This window comes from Mercenaria mercenaria, chromosome 3, assembly GCF_021730395.1.
Source record: "Mercenaria mercenaria strain notata chromosome 3, MADL_Memer_1, whole genome shotgun sequence".
Lineage (NCBI taxonomy): Eukaryota > Metazoa > Mollusca > Bivalvia > Venerida > Veneridae > Mercenaria > Mercenaria mercenaria.
The window spans coordinates 49,989,362-50,003,261 of NC_069363.1; positions in this window are offsets into that span (position 1 = coordinate 49,989,362).

The window sequence follows — 13,900 nt, forward strand, 5'->3', positions numbered from 1 at the left end:
TACCTATATGCTCTGCCAACTGCACGGTTCCTCTCTTACATGATAATGAAATTCTATACCGTGACATTTAACCATTTGTTCAATAGGATGGAGAACAAGTTTAACATGCTACCAGAGCGTATACAGACACAGTCCTAAGTTTGGCGCAGACTATCATAGAAAGAGAAAATATGCAACCAGAGTATGACTCAAGCTCGGGGCTTGGGAATACCATTTCGATTTTCTACCGACTGAGCTATCTTTCCGCTCGCACATTTTCTCCTCAATCTTATAGTCGAAATCTATTATGACCTTTGAGTCGAATAGAACGTTTTTCGTGTTTTAGTCGATTCTTTTTTTTTACAGAATATTCAAATTAAAATGCAATAGCTCTTGAACATTTTAGAATGATGAACAAGAGCTGTTCAGAGTTTTGAAAGAGCTTTGACTTCAAAGATAGGTTATAAAAAACGGTTGCTTGTGTCCGACCTTTTAAGGGCCGGTCAACGGTATTGATCTTTATACTAGGTGGGTATCTTCAGCAGCATTGCATAAACCAAACAAAATAAGCTTGAAAAGGGATGTTAGTTATAATAGGATATGTGCCGATACATGTAACAGTATTTCGTCTGATGTTCATAACTTGCGTGATTAATAATACCAAACAAAATACCTGAAGCCGAACATGCTGCACGCCATGTTACATTTTGAAAAGCGCATTGTTTCGAAATTGTCTCGGAATTTATTTCCGAATCATAAGATATATCGACAGCTGCTTAAATATCGCCCCAAATTATTATGACAATAGATTGTTAACAAAGTGTTTAAAAATTAAAACCAGCTGTTATTTTTGGTGTTAGATTTTTGCGAAGAATTTTAACGCAAATTGTAAGATATATCTAAGACAGAGGCCTGTCTGGATTAAGTACTGTTACATTTATGCTTCTGGTTAGACTGAAATCAAATGACTAAGTATTTAAAAATACATGTGTAGAAACTCGGTGTAGAAGAAGTATTGGTCTGTATAAAGTCCGTATTTAGACAAAATGTCGTGCGGTGCGCAGCAGAAAAATGAAGAAAATTCACACAAAGTAGAGTAAATTTCAGTACGGACTTTTTCTGTTTCGCCGTGTCAATTTTAATTTTATTTTCACATGGAATACTGCAATTCATGTCCATTTCAAGCCCACTGGTTTTTCTTCTGGAATTTTCATACAGGAAGAACTTGTGGCCAATTTGATAACAAAACAAAAACTTTATTTCTAGATTATCGGGGTTTTTCGTGTATATGTAAGCGGCTAATGCTAATTCAACGTATGAACATAAACTACTTTGGATCAGCAACAATGCAATATCCCAAACACTAAACGCAGAAGTTCCAACGTGTTTATGTGACATCTGACTTCAATTTATCAACTGATTTAAATTGATTCCATATTATTGAACACAATTAACATTGCACAAAATTATATAAAATGCAAGAATTACGTAACATATGATGGCGTACAAATTGCTAAATGTGTCTATAGACGTCTAAACGTAAGTGTGCTGCAACAGTAAGCCACGTTAAATTTAATTTTAAGCAAACCTCGTGACAAGGTGACATCGATGTTAACCAGCCCATCATGTTTTTTCCTGAGGTAGTTTTCATAACAAAATAGCAAACAAAGGAACGTAGCTTCTTGTGTTTTATGTTTTATGTATAATAGGCATGCAAATAAATTTACATAATTGGGCGTTGTCGCAACTTTAAATATCAACATGGTTTACTGCTTACGATACGTTAGGTACTAGCAAAGATATATTTATATTACATTACTTGTTGTAAACCTTCCGATGTGCTATGTCGAATTCAATTTGAGATACGTTTAAATTGTCTGTTAGGACAATGGGTGAATGTCATGAAGAATCATCTGATAAAATTGATAAAGTTGTGCAAAAAACAAGTACAAAGACTCAACATGAATATCCGCGTTCATAAAAGCTGCTCCTACAACATGGAATCTATGGTACTGTGAAATCATTTAATTTTGTCGGCACGAAATTTCGTGGTTTTGGCCAAAACGGCTGTTTCGTGGGGACGTTAATTTGTGTATTTCAAATTTTTGTAATTTCCACAGGACTAGATCTAGTATATTATTTTGCTCTTACATGTGAAACCTACGTGTCAAACAGCGCTACCATGGTTACCGAATTTGCAATCTACGCCACAGGAGATTAGCGAGTGATCATGTGCCAATTGACGACCGCGTTATCTTAAACGACCCCTTATTTGCAAAAGTAATTGAAACTGTGAGATATTCAATAAGAAATAGTTGGTTTTATTATTAAATATCATTTATCGTTGATGGAGCCTCCATAAACTACACGAAAGCTACAGGTCAGTACTGCAGCATGCATACAACTACGGACCAGATCGGACGGCTATAGTGTCTTTTTGGCGACATTGAGTAAAATTTACATTATCTTGGGCACAATTTGTTCGTTGGGACTTAATTTCGTGGATGGACTGAACCACGAAGTCCACGAAAATGTATTTCCCCATGAATAATAATGATTTCACAGTATGTAGACGATAGACATGCATTGCGAAATCTTTTAATTTGCATTTTCATTAAAATATCATTTTCAGCACAACTTTACTTTAAGACTCAAAGAAAGTTTACAAGCTGCGATTTAATCTCTTAAAATGAAAGACAACAACATTAAGAAAAATACAACTTCGTTTCTTAAATTAATTTGAACAGAGAAAGTTGACATGATAACTTAATATATTACACTAAAACTTTTTAAAATGTTTCTGTCAATTATACATCTAATAGCCTACTGATGTGTAATGTCGCGCCAAATGATGCGCATCCGCTGGTATATAAAAGTTGTAAATTGCAATGATATTAGAAATATAGGATATTATCTATATATATTTACTAACGCCAACATCCACCCCAATATGTCAGCTAGCTTAACAGACAGAATTAATAGAAACTAAAGAAAATTAGAGACCCTCTGTCGCCAAGTAAACATTTGAACATTTTTCTCAAGACACTGTTACACTTCCCAGCGCTTCTTTATTGGGACGGCAGCCTTAGAAAGCGAATGAATCATCAGAAGACAGCAGACCTCCAATGTCCGATATGCATACTATTTCTTCGAATGAACCTTATTTGATTGCCTGTGTACCGACAAAAATATTTCTGAGACGGCATCTAAAGAAGTGAAACTGCTTTGCGTAAGTAATGGCTGAATTTGTTTGTTGTGGCAGGTTGGTCTGCATTTGTAATGTATGAAAGACACGTTTTATATATTATTTCAAATAAATCACTGGACAGAATGTGCGTGAAATTAGCCAGAGCAGCCAGAATAGCCAGAGTTCAGCCAGAGTTCGGCCAGAGTTCAGCCAGAGTAGCCAGAGTTCAGCCAGAGTTCAGCCAGAGTTTAGCCAGAGTAGCCAGAGAAGTCAAAACTCTGGTTACTCTGGCTAGCCAGAGTAGCCAGAGTTCAGCCAGAGAAGTCAAAACTCTGGTTACTCTGGCTGGCCAGAGTAGCCAGAGTTCAGCCAGAGTTCAGCCAGAGAAGTCAAAACTCTGGTTACTCTGGCTGGCCAGAGTAGCCAGAGTTCAGCCAGAGTTCAGCCAGAGAAGTCATAACTCTGGTTACTCTGACTGGCCAGAATAGCCAGAGTTCAGCCAGAGAAGTCATAACTCAGGTTACTCTGGCTGGCCAGAGTAGTCAGAGTTCAGTCAGAGTAGCCATAATTCTGGTTACTCTGGCTAGCCAGAGTAGCCAGAGTTCAGCTGGAGTAGCCAGAACTCTGGTTAGTTACTCTGGCTGGCCAGAGTAGCCAGAGTTAAGCAAGAGTTCATCCAGTATCCAGAACTCTGGTTACTCTAACTGGCCAGAGTAGCAATAATTCAGCCAGAGTAGGCAGAGTTTCTAGATTTTTAACATGTTCTGGCTACTCTGTTCAGCCAAAGTAGCAACAGTAGCCCGAGTCACCAGGGTATCATTTGCTCTGGTCACTCTGGCTGTTTCTAACAGAGTAGCCAGAGTTCAGCCAGAGAACTTAGAGTTTCTAGGATTTTAACATGTTCTGGCTACTCTGATCAGCCAGACTAGCCAGTGTAGCCAGAGTAACCAGGTACCATGTATTTTCAGTCTTAGCTAAGTTTAATTATGAAACTTAATATGTCATTTCTATCTAAATAGCGTATTTAAAACTGAATTTCAAGTTAATAACTATTTTCAAGTGGTTAATTAAAGTAGCTCTGGTTACTCTGGCTAGCCAGAGTTTCTAGGGTTTTAACATGTTCTGGCTACTCTGGTCAGCAAGAGTAGCCAGAGTAATCAGGTCCCGTATTCGCAAAACATTTTCAGTCTTAGCTGAATTCGATCTTGAAAATTAGTATGTTTATTTTCTTTCTAAATAGCATGTTTAAAACTGAATTTCAAGTTAATAACTATTTTCAGTTAGCTATTTATAGTAGCCAGAGAAGCCAGAACTCTGGTTACTCTGGCTGGCAAGAGTAACCAGAGTTCAGCCAGAGTAACACGACTTTATTAGGATTTTAACATGTTCTGGCTACTCTACCAAGCAGCGTAACATCAATGTTTGAAACTTAATGGCAGACACTAGAACATAGAAAAATACATGCATCCCGATTAATGTTATACAAATAACCATTAATAAAATCATTCACTTTCAGTTTTAATATTGCATATGCCATGTTTTTATGATTTACCTACATATCTGCGATATGTCACATGTTTAATTGTTAAGCGCCCTTGAACGTATATTTTATATTAAATGGGCGCTCAACAAATTTGGATTAGTATTAATAATAATAATAATAATAATGATAATAATCTCATATACTAAGTTTTTTCTGCAATGGATGCAATATGGTGTTACAGTATTCTAATTGTGGGCGAACGTATGTTTTTAGGCAGTTTCTTTAATATCATTGTTATAAAATTGTACACATTTTTGTATAAATCTGAGAGTGGCTTTAGAAGATGTAATATTTCAGTAAGTGTTTCAAAGTTAAGACATCACTAATATATGAAGCATTTTCTGTAGTTTTTAGGTCTTGATTAAGTAATATATATGGTAAGATGATATTTTTTTTTGAGATTCCTATTACTTCGCATTTATCAGGATTGAATTCCATAGACCAGTTACGTTCCCATTATTCTAATTTTGTCAAATCATCTTGAACTTTGTAAGAGTCTATTAACGAGTCTATGTTGAGGTATATGATAGTGTCATCAGCAAATAAGCGTATTCTGTCTTTAACAGAGTCAGGAAGGTCATTGATAAAATAAAGAAAGAGACAAGGACCCAACACTGAACCTTCAGGAATCCCCTGAAAGAACTGGTAAAGTGTGTGAGCCTTCAATTACTACAGATTGAGAACGGTTACTAAGGAAATTGAATCCAGGATAGAGAGATTCTATCGACACAAAGTTTCACGATTTTATAGAGAATCTTATCGAAAGTTTTCTAGAAATCCATTACAGTGAGACCTGTTTGTTTCCAGATTGGATATTGTCAAAAGTTCCTTCTTTAAAGGATAATAGGTGAGCCTCACAGCTATGTTTGGAACGGAAGCTATATTGGAAAGGTGTGAGAAGATTGTTGACTATTTGGGCTCTCTCAGGGTTGGTTTTTTTGTGTTTTATGTATCAAGTGATTCATAAAACGGACTTCTGCCAGAGTAGCCCCGAGTTTCTAAGGCTTTAACATGTTGCGAAATGACCCTTTTTTGTACCCTCAGGGTTTTTTAGTGTTTCATGTATCAAGTGTTTTATCAAAAGGACTTCAAAGAATAGTCTTATCATTTAGCAGTCCTATAACTGTTTAATCCGAACACAGTGAGTATCGTTTCATACACATACACAAGTGATACCGAGTTAATACAACATGGAATGTTGATTGTCTGATGGCATAAGGTGACCACAATCAATTTTGAATGGCCATTTTGCGTTTTGATTTCATGCCACAGGTACCTACCTTTTTTTTCCAAGGGTTTAGATGAAATACCGTTATTAAGCCGCTTTAAGTGTATTTTGTTTTACATGTCAACATTTCGTCAACTTCCACAACTTTAATATGCAAATTTCAGGAATTGGTTGTTGTCAACATGTATGAAAAATTTATTCTCCAATTTCTTTATATTATCGTTATGTCTTCAAGTTAATTTATTTGGTACAAATTCAAGGCAAACACTGAAGTTAAATAAATACAAAACAAGAAGCCTTCAAATAAATATTCTTTATTTTTACACTCAAAGTTATATGGAATTCACTGAAATTGTTTATGATATCAGTATAAACTACAGGACATTTGTGGTCCTGAATCGCTTACCTGGACTTTGTGGGATATGACAGTCATAGTAAAAATTCACAATTTGTAATTGTCAACTCTAAATTCTGGGTATTCTGGAAATTTTAAACTTATATTGTATAAGATTAAAAGTATACTTGATAATCCACAGAGAGAGACTTATATTGCCCCGAAGGTGGTGATTCAATCAAGTTTGAAAGAACTCCATTATAAATTTTGCTAATTTACATGCAAACTATTTCAGCTCTTACTAGTACCCTTGTGGCTCTGAAAGATGTTTGCTATGTAAGTATATCATGTTTTTTTCTATGTAAAACTTATGTAGGATCCATTTTGACTCTGGGGTATTGGTTTGAACATGTAAAATATCTTTACTCCCTTTTCATTGCAATTTTTATGAGAAGATTTTAAAAGATTTTCCTGAAAGACTTTGCAAGCTCATTAGCACAAGCGGGGGCAATTTTGATATCAGGGGACATGATTTGCTCAATTTTAAGAGAGGCATTCACTAGGCCATGCTACATACAAAATATATATAGTCTGGGCCTAAAGGAAAATAAGACTATTTTTATAGGATTTAATATATTACTCTATATGAAACTTATAGCCCCAAGGCAGATCCAATATAACCCGAAGTCCATGATTTGAACAATTTTTTAAAGAGATGTACTTGCCAATGCTTCTTGCAAAATACCTAAGCTCTGGGTCTTGCGATACTTGAGAAGATTTTAAAGGTTTCACAATACAAAATGGAATAAGTACCGAGTTCAGTCAAAGAGCCTGACTCAATCTGATAGACAAGACAAAAGTTGATCTTAAAACCTCACACAGTGACAAGAGCTAAAAAATTTAAGTATAGTGTATGAGGGTCACTCAATATATAATGGTAACTATTAAATATCATTTAATCTGACTTAGTCTTACCTATTAATTTTGTTCAGTAATGTAAATTGACTTTTCACCATTTTCACACTGTTACGTACGGCGTTCCGTTTGGACAATCGTGACTTTTTATTTAATACTAAACCGCAATGCACGATGGTACGATGACGAAAACGCGATGGCGCGATGACACGATTGATGAAACAACGATGGTACGATTGTAAAAACGCGATGGTACGATGCTGCAATCGCGATTTTGCGATGTCGATGTAATATCGCGTTTCAATCATCGTACCATCGCGTTTTCAACATCGTACCATCGCGTTTTCACCATCATATCATCGCGTTTTCACCATCGTGCCATCGCGTTATCATCACCGTACCATCGTGGTTTCACCATCGTGCCATCGCGTTATCATCGTCGTACCATCGTGGTTTCACCATCGTACCATAGCCTTCCAGTTAGAAATGCGTAGTCCCGTACACATTTTTTTTTGTCAACAATAGAGTGTAAAATAATCAGTTAGGTTAGACAGTACACCAGCTACACACCTGTCAAGTTGATATATTGTTGATGCATTTATGTAATTGTTTGTTATATCAAACCCACACGTTTTATACGTCAAATTGTCAACTGATCTTAGAGAATTACTATATATTGATGTTTTAGTTATCTCGAGTCAGAAGGGCTTAGGGGTCCGGCTGGACTGAGACCTAGGAAATGGGTCTCGTAGATATTAAGATTAAGTTAGGTTTTAGATATGACATTTGTTAAGACTTAAGAAGTTACAAAATAAATTATGAAAGTATGTATGAAATATTCCATTGTGCAAATAAACATCGAAAATGTATAGACTCGTGTCGTGTCGTGTGTTGTGTTACGTTACACAACCTCCTTAAATTTTTGGAGCCGCAGACAGGATGTCGAATTTCAAGATGGGTTGTTGCGACATTACCAAGCGAAGTACTACTGCCAACGACGACACGCTGCCAAGCCGAAAGGAGAGAAACTGTGAGTTGCCATTTTACCTATCTTCTAGTGCAATTTTGCAAGCTAGTCTTTTTTTTATTAAATTTTTGTTTCTATTTTTGAACAAAATTTCGAGATAAATTCATTTTTAGATTAATTGTTAGACATGAAAAGAAAATACAAATTTATTAATGATAAAACCTAACTCATAATATACAAAATTCTTAAAAAGAGTAAAATATAGTTAGAAAAAAAACGTAAAACAATAAGAAACAATGCATTGAGGAAAATACTCAAGAGACTGAATTAGGAAATGCAAATGTTAAGATATTTATTTTTCGAAAATGTTACTTGTCATATTATGTTCATTTTACTTGTTCCATATGATATTTGTTTCCCTTATGGCCACATTTAAACAGTTTTGAGCATTCCCGCATTGACAAATTGTTTAAATGAAGGAAGATGGATTGTCCTATGAAACTTGTGTATAGTCATAGATATGCGCAAAATGAGTTGTAAATAGTTTCTGTTGAGGTTATGGGTAATATTTCATCACTAATATATGTGAAAATACAAGGAACGGCTGAAAACTAGTTAAATACGTCAAATTCGTGTTTAAGATGTTTTATGCATGATAATGCATTGTTGGGTTAAAGTGTCATTGCTGAATAAATGTGTACATGGTTATTGTACTAAAATATGGTTACTTCAGGTCTCAGTAAATAAAAAGGTTGGTCTTGTCTGTTGTGCTGGAAATATTTTGAGGCTTGATATGGCACAAGAATATGTTTATTACGTAAAAATGACTTGATATTGTCGCTGGAACATGTGGATTCCAGTAAGGTCGAATTTATATATATTGTGAGATACTAGGTGTTACTTGATATTGTGTTTGTGAGACTGGAAGTTGTTATCCCAGTTGTTTTGTAAGATGTATACTATTATACAGACACAGATACTGTCTTCCGAAATATTTAATCGGAGTCTTACTATCATAGCGTGAAATCGATTCATACATTGCATTATGAGGTACGGGTGTGTACCAGATATTTTAAGCGCAACTGCTTTTTGTTTTATGAGACCTGATGTAGTATTTATTCAAAGAGTTGCAAAAACAGTCGAACGTTCTGTTACTTTTTCATGTTACCCTTCATGACTTTCATGCAGAGAATTTTGTCGGAAAAGTTATTTTTCTCGCGGACGACATAATATTTCGGTTGAATCATCTAGAAAGGTTACATTGTGTAAATATAATCATGGAAGAAATTATTACCAGTTATTCTGTTTATATATTGGTGTTGGTTTTGTATGTATGTCTGTTTGTATTTGGAAATGACTAAATGCTTTATTTTGTAGAATTTTATAGCTATCTTATACATTTTTAAAAAAGTATATTTTTATGTTGAGAACATGTTTTGCTTTTTGTTAGAAACATATTTTGGCTGATATCTTTATTTTTCGAATAATGTAAAACGTAGGACATACCTTGTAGAAAGTACAAAGAAGTAAGGTTTTCGGTAACATACCGGTTTATGTGAAGTACAGATCACTTAACAAAGGAGACTACGAACTGACTGGGAAAATACCATTAAACTGTCAAATCAAACCGAAGAAAAAGTGTATTCCAAGTCAACTTTATAAGTCTAGTCATATTGTGGACTGTCATTATATAATAGCCAAAGGGAGACTAATTACGTGTAACGGTTACTATATTGGGAAGTACCTGTCAAAGCAAAATGATGACATTTGCATTGTGTATTATGACAATTTGTAAACATGCAGTTTTGATTTTATCTGTCATTTATGACAAATGGGAACAATATAATTACATGAAGTGTATTTTCGGTGGTCATCTGAAATATTGGACATTACTTAATGAAACAATAATATTATAACTTGGAGAACTCTAGATAATTTCAGAAGTTAGCAAATGAAATTAGATGGATGAACATCAAAAACTTGGAGAGTGCGGTACAACGTTACGGCCTATGACGGGAGATTCTTAGCTACAGAGATTGTTGGTGATGCGTTACGCTGTAGAAGGATGCCGAAACCAAAAGACAAATGTGTAGAAGGATCGATGGCGAAACCAAGCGACAATGGCGAAGTGGATTGAAAATGCTGGGAAGCCTGTGGAGTTTGGCGAAGAAAATGGTCCAGCTGGAAAATTACAGAACACTAAAAAAACCCAACTAATTATCTTTCCTTTCTTTCTACTTATCAATACATAATTAATACATTTTGGTCATAACATATCGATTTTACTATTTATTAAAGATCTGTAGAAAATATCAAAATATTCGAAAGTAAGATGAATGTGCTGATTAAAATCTTTGTATAAATAAGTGAAATTTAAGTATCATGACAAATTTCTATACACGCGACAATAATTAGAAGCAATTTAGCAATGTTACTAAACGACTTTTTATCTTTTTCCTAACTCTTATATAGCATATATTCTAAAAGATGCTCACCTGTATTTTCCTTTATTTACAGTTACCGGGTTTTGTGAAATAGGATGTAACACGGGTTAAAGAAAAAGTCTTGGAGGAAGAAAGGAGAAGTGCCACTACAAAGGCCGATAAAAATAAAAAAAAAGACTTTTCTATGAAATGTGAAAATTGTTTAGTTTTAAATTACTATTCTCCTTTGTTCTTGTTTATCATTAATTTTATAAATGACTTAAGATTTTTTCTTTAACACTGTTCTTTAATATCATTCCTTCAGATAGTATTCTAATGTTCTTGATCAGATTAAATATCATTCTACATGTCATACTGTAAGGCGAGAGATAGTACTTCAAGTCTAAAAAAATTTAAATTTGTAATTCAAATTTTTTCTTTCGGTGGGTAACGAGTGTAAAATAATCAGTTAGGTTAGACAGTACACCAGCTACACACCTGTCAAGTTGATATATTGTTGATGCATTTATGTAATTGTTTATTATATCAAACCCACACGTTTTATACGTCAAATTGTCAACTGATCTTAGAGAATTACTATATATTGATGTTTTAGTTATCTCGAGTCAGAAGGGCTTAGGAATCCGGCTGCACTGAGACCTAGGAAATGGGTCTCGTAGATATTAAGATTAAGTTAGGCTTTAGATATGACATTTGTTAAGACTTAAGATGTTACAAAATAAATTATGAAAGAATGTATGAAATATTCCATTGTGCAAATAAACATCGAAAATGTATAGACTCGTGTCGTGTTGTGTTTGTGTACGCTACAAGATGAATGTATCTAAATGTATTTTGAGAGAAGAAATTTACCATTTAGATTCTGTTGTTTTCCAAAATGTTCAGTGCTCTGTTCAATAAAACTGTAAAATTGCAATGTGAAAATGAGATTGTATCAAGCCTATATTTTACTGAAACATGTATTGTACCACTGCGCATGACCTCCGGATGGTGACAATGCGATTGTACGATGATGAAACACGATGGTACGATGACGAAAACACGACGGTGAAAACGCATATTACATCGACATTTCACCATCGCGCCAGTGTTTTCACCATCATACAACCGTTGTTTCATCATCGTGCCATCGCGTTTCGTCATTGTACCATTGTGCATAACGATTTAGTATTAGATAAAAAGTCATGACTGTCCAAACGGAACATCGTACTTATGGGGAAATATCTGTACTGTTTGTATGACAACGTATTTTCAAGGCATGCTCAAAACTGGACATTGACAAAAAATTTTTTAAAAAAAAGTGCTCCATTAATCGTCGTGCCGTGCCGGGCTTAGCCTTTATTCGCCATGATGTAATTTTGACCCCCAACATGGCAGGCACATATATGCCCGTTTCCGCCAGGGCTCAAACTCGCGACGGTCGGATTAGATGACAGACGCTCTAGTCACTGAGCTATGGAGGCGGCATATTTAACAGGTTTCTCAAAAAGGTGCAACATCATACAAAATGGTATTTGCAAATATCAATTAGTAACTTGGTTTTAGCCATGGGCAACCGAAATGTAGCTATCGTGTGGATGGTTGACATCGTGTGTAATAAATAAGTTGCCAGGACCTGTATAAACTGTTAAAGGATATTCTAAGAACTTGTATCGAAAAATACCTTTTGACATGATACAGGCATATTACTAGTATAGTATAGCCTTGAATATCCGGACTCGCAATGTTTTTACGACTTCTTAGTTTTACATTAAGAGTCCTGAGAACAATGAATTTGGAAATGCCTTGTATAAGCTTATAGAAAACTGTACAACCCGATTTGAGGTACGTTGAAACTAAAGTCATTTTTGAAGAAATTTGAAGGAATATCAAATTTTGTTTTTGTTATCTTAGTAGTCAATTTAATATTTTGTTAAAAATATTTTCAAAAGTAATGGACTGAAAATGTCCAAAATCCTGGACGCCTACCAGTTCAAAATAAATTAGTGTGGGCTGTATATCAAATATCAATGCTGATTATTCTGCCACAGACCTTGCAGGCTACTTTGTATTAATTACAATTATAGAAAAAGAAAACAACCTAAGCATTATTTACAATGTATACTCGGCGTCACTGAAAAGTTAACCACCTAATATATACCTCTTTACTATTTTATACAATATCGACGTCACTTTTTCATGGCCTGTGCGCGGTTTATTGTCATAGACCCTGTCTGATCATGTCTCCTAACCCATTTCATGACTGTCAGGTGAGAACAGCATATACGACGTGCAATTTCGCGACATGAAAGTTCGGCGTCAACCATGCCAATGGCCTGATGGCGGTTGATCGTGCCTTAAACGTGGCATTCTTAGCAAGGATATTCTGGGTGTTTTGACGTATTCCTTTTAGTCTGTCGACTAACTTTTAAGTGCGATGAATGATTTGCGATAGAAAATTCGTACATGTCACATTGCTGGGAAAAGTCATTTTGCAAGTGCAGCCCGTGCTCAAATGGAGTTAATCGAATTGACAAATCTTTACACCAGTGGCGTCTCAGCTGCGTCAAAAATGTAGTCGTGTTATACCTTTAACACAGTCCAGTGCGATTTTTAGAATATAAGGGTCATTATGGTGGTAACTTTTCAGTGACGCTGAGTATATATAAACAAACAGCCTTTGCATATACCCTGTTACTTTTTTTTTTGGAAGTGTCATTTTCTGTTTCGTGTTACTCTTACTTTGTTCGAAAATCATGCCGTCTTACAGTTTCTTTTGTTGTTGTTGTTGTTGTTATTTTATATTTTTAGGCGTGTTTTAAAGACTTTCAATCTACCATAATATATAGACTGTCCGCTTTAATCTTTGTGAATTTCAGCCTTCATATACCACACACACAAAACGCAACAGGTCTAACTTTTTATTTACATTATAATTATATACAACAGTTAGTGCAGCCTAATCATGTATAATATGATTTTTATGAAAAAGGGTCATACATTTTAAAAATGGCTCTAGTTTACATGTTTGCCTGTATTTTCTCTGGCTTTTCTGGCCAGCCAGAGTAACCAGAACCCGTGCGCATTTCAGTTATTCCTGGTTACTCTGGCCAACCAGAGTGGCCAGACTATGTGAAAATTATTAAACAGACTGTCCTGGTCAGCAACAGTAACCAGAGTTCTGATTAATCTGGCTACTCTGGCAACAGGTTTTACTGTATTTTCTTTGGCTATTCTGATTAGCAGGGTAGCTTGTACCAATGGCCATCTCGAAAATTCTGGCTGTTCTGGCTAGCCAGAGTAGCCAGACCAAATGAAATCATG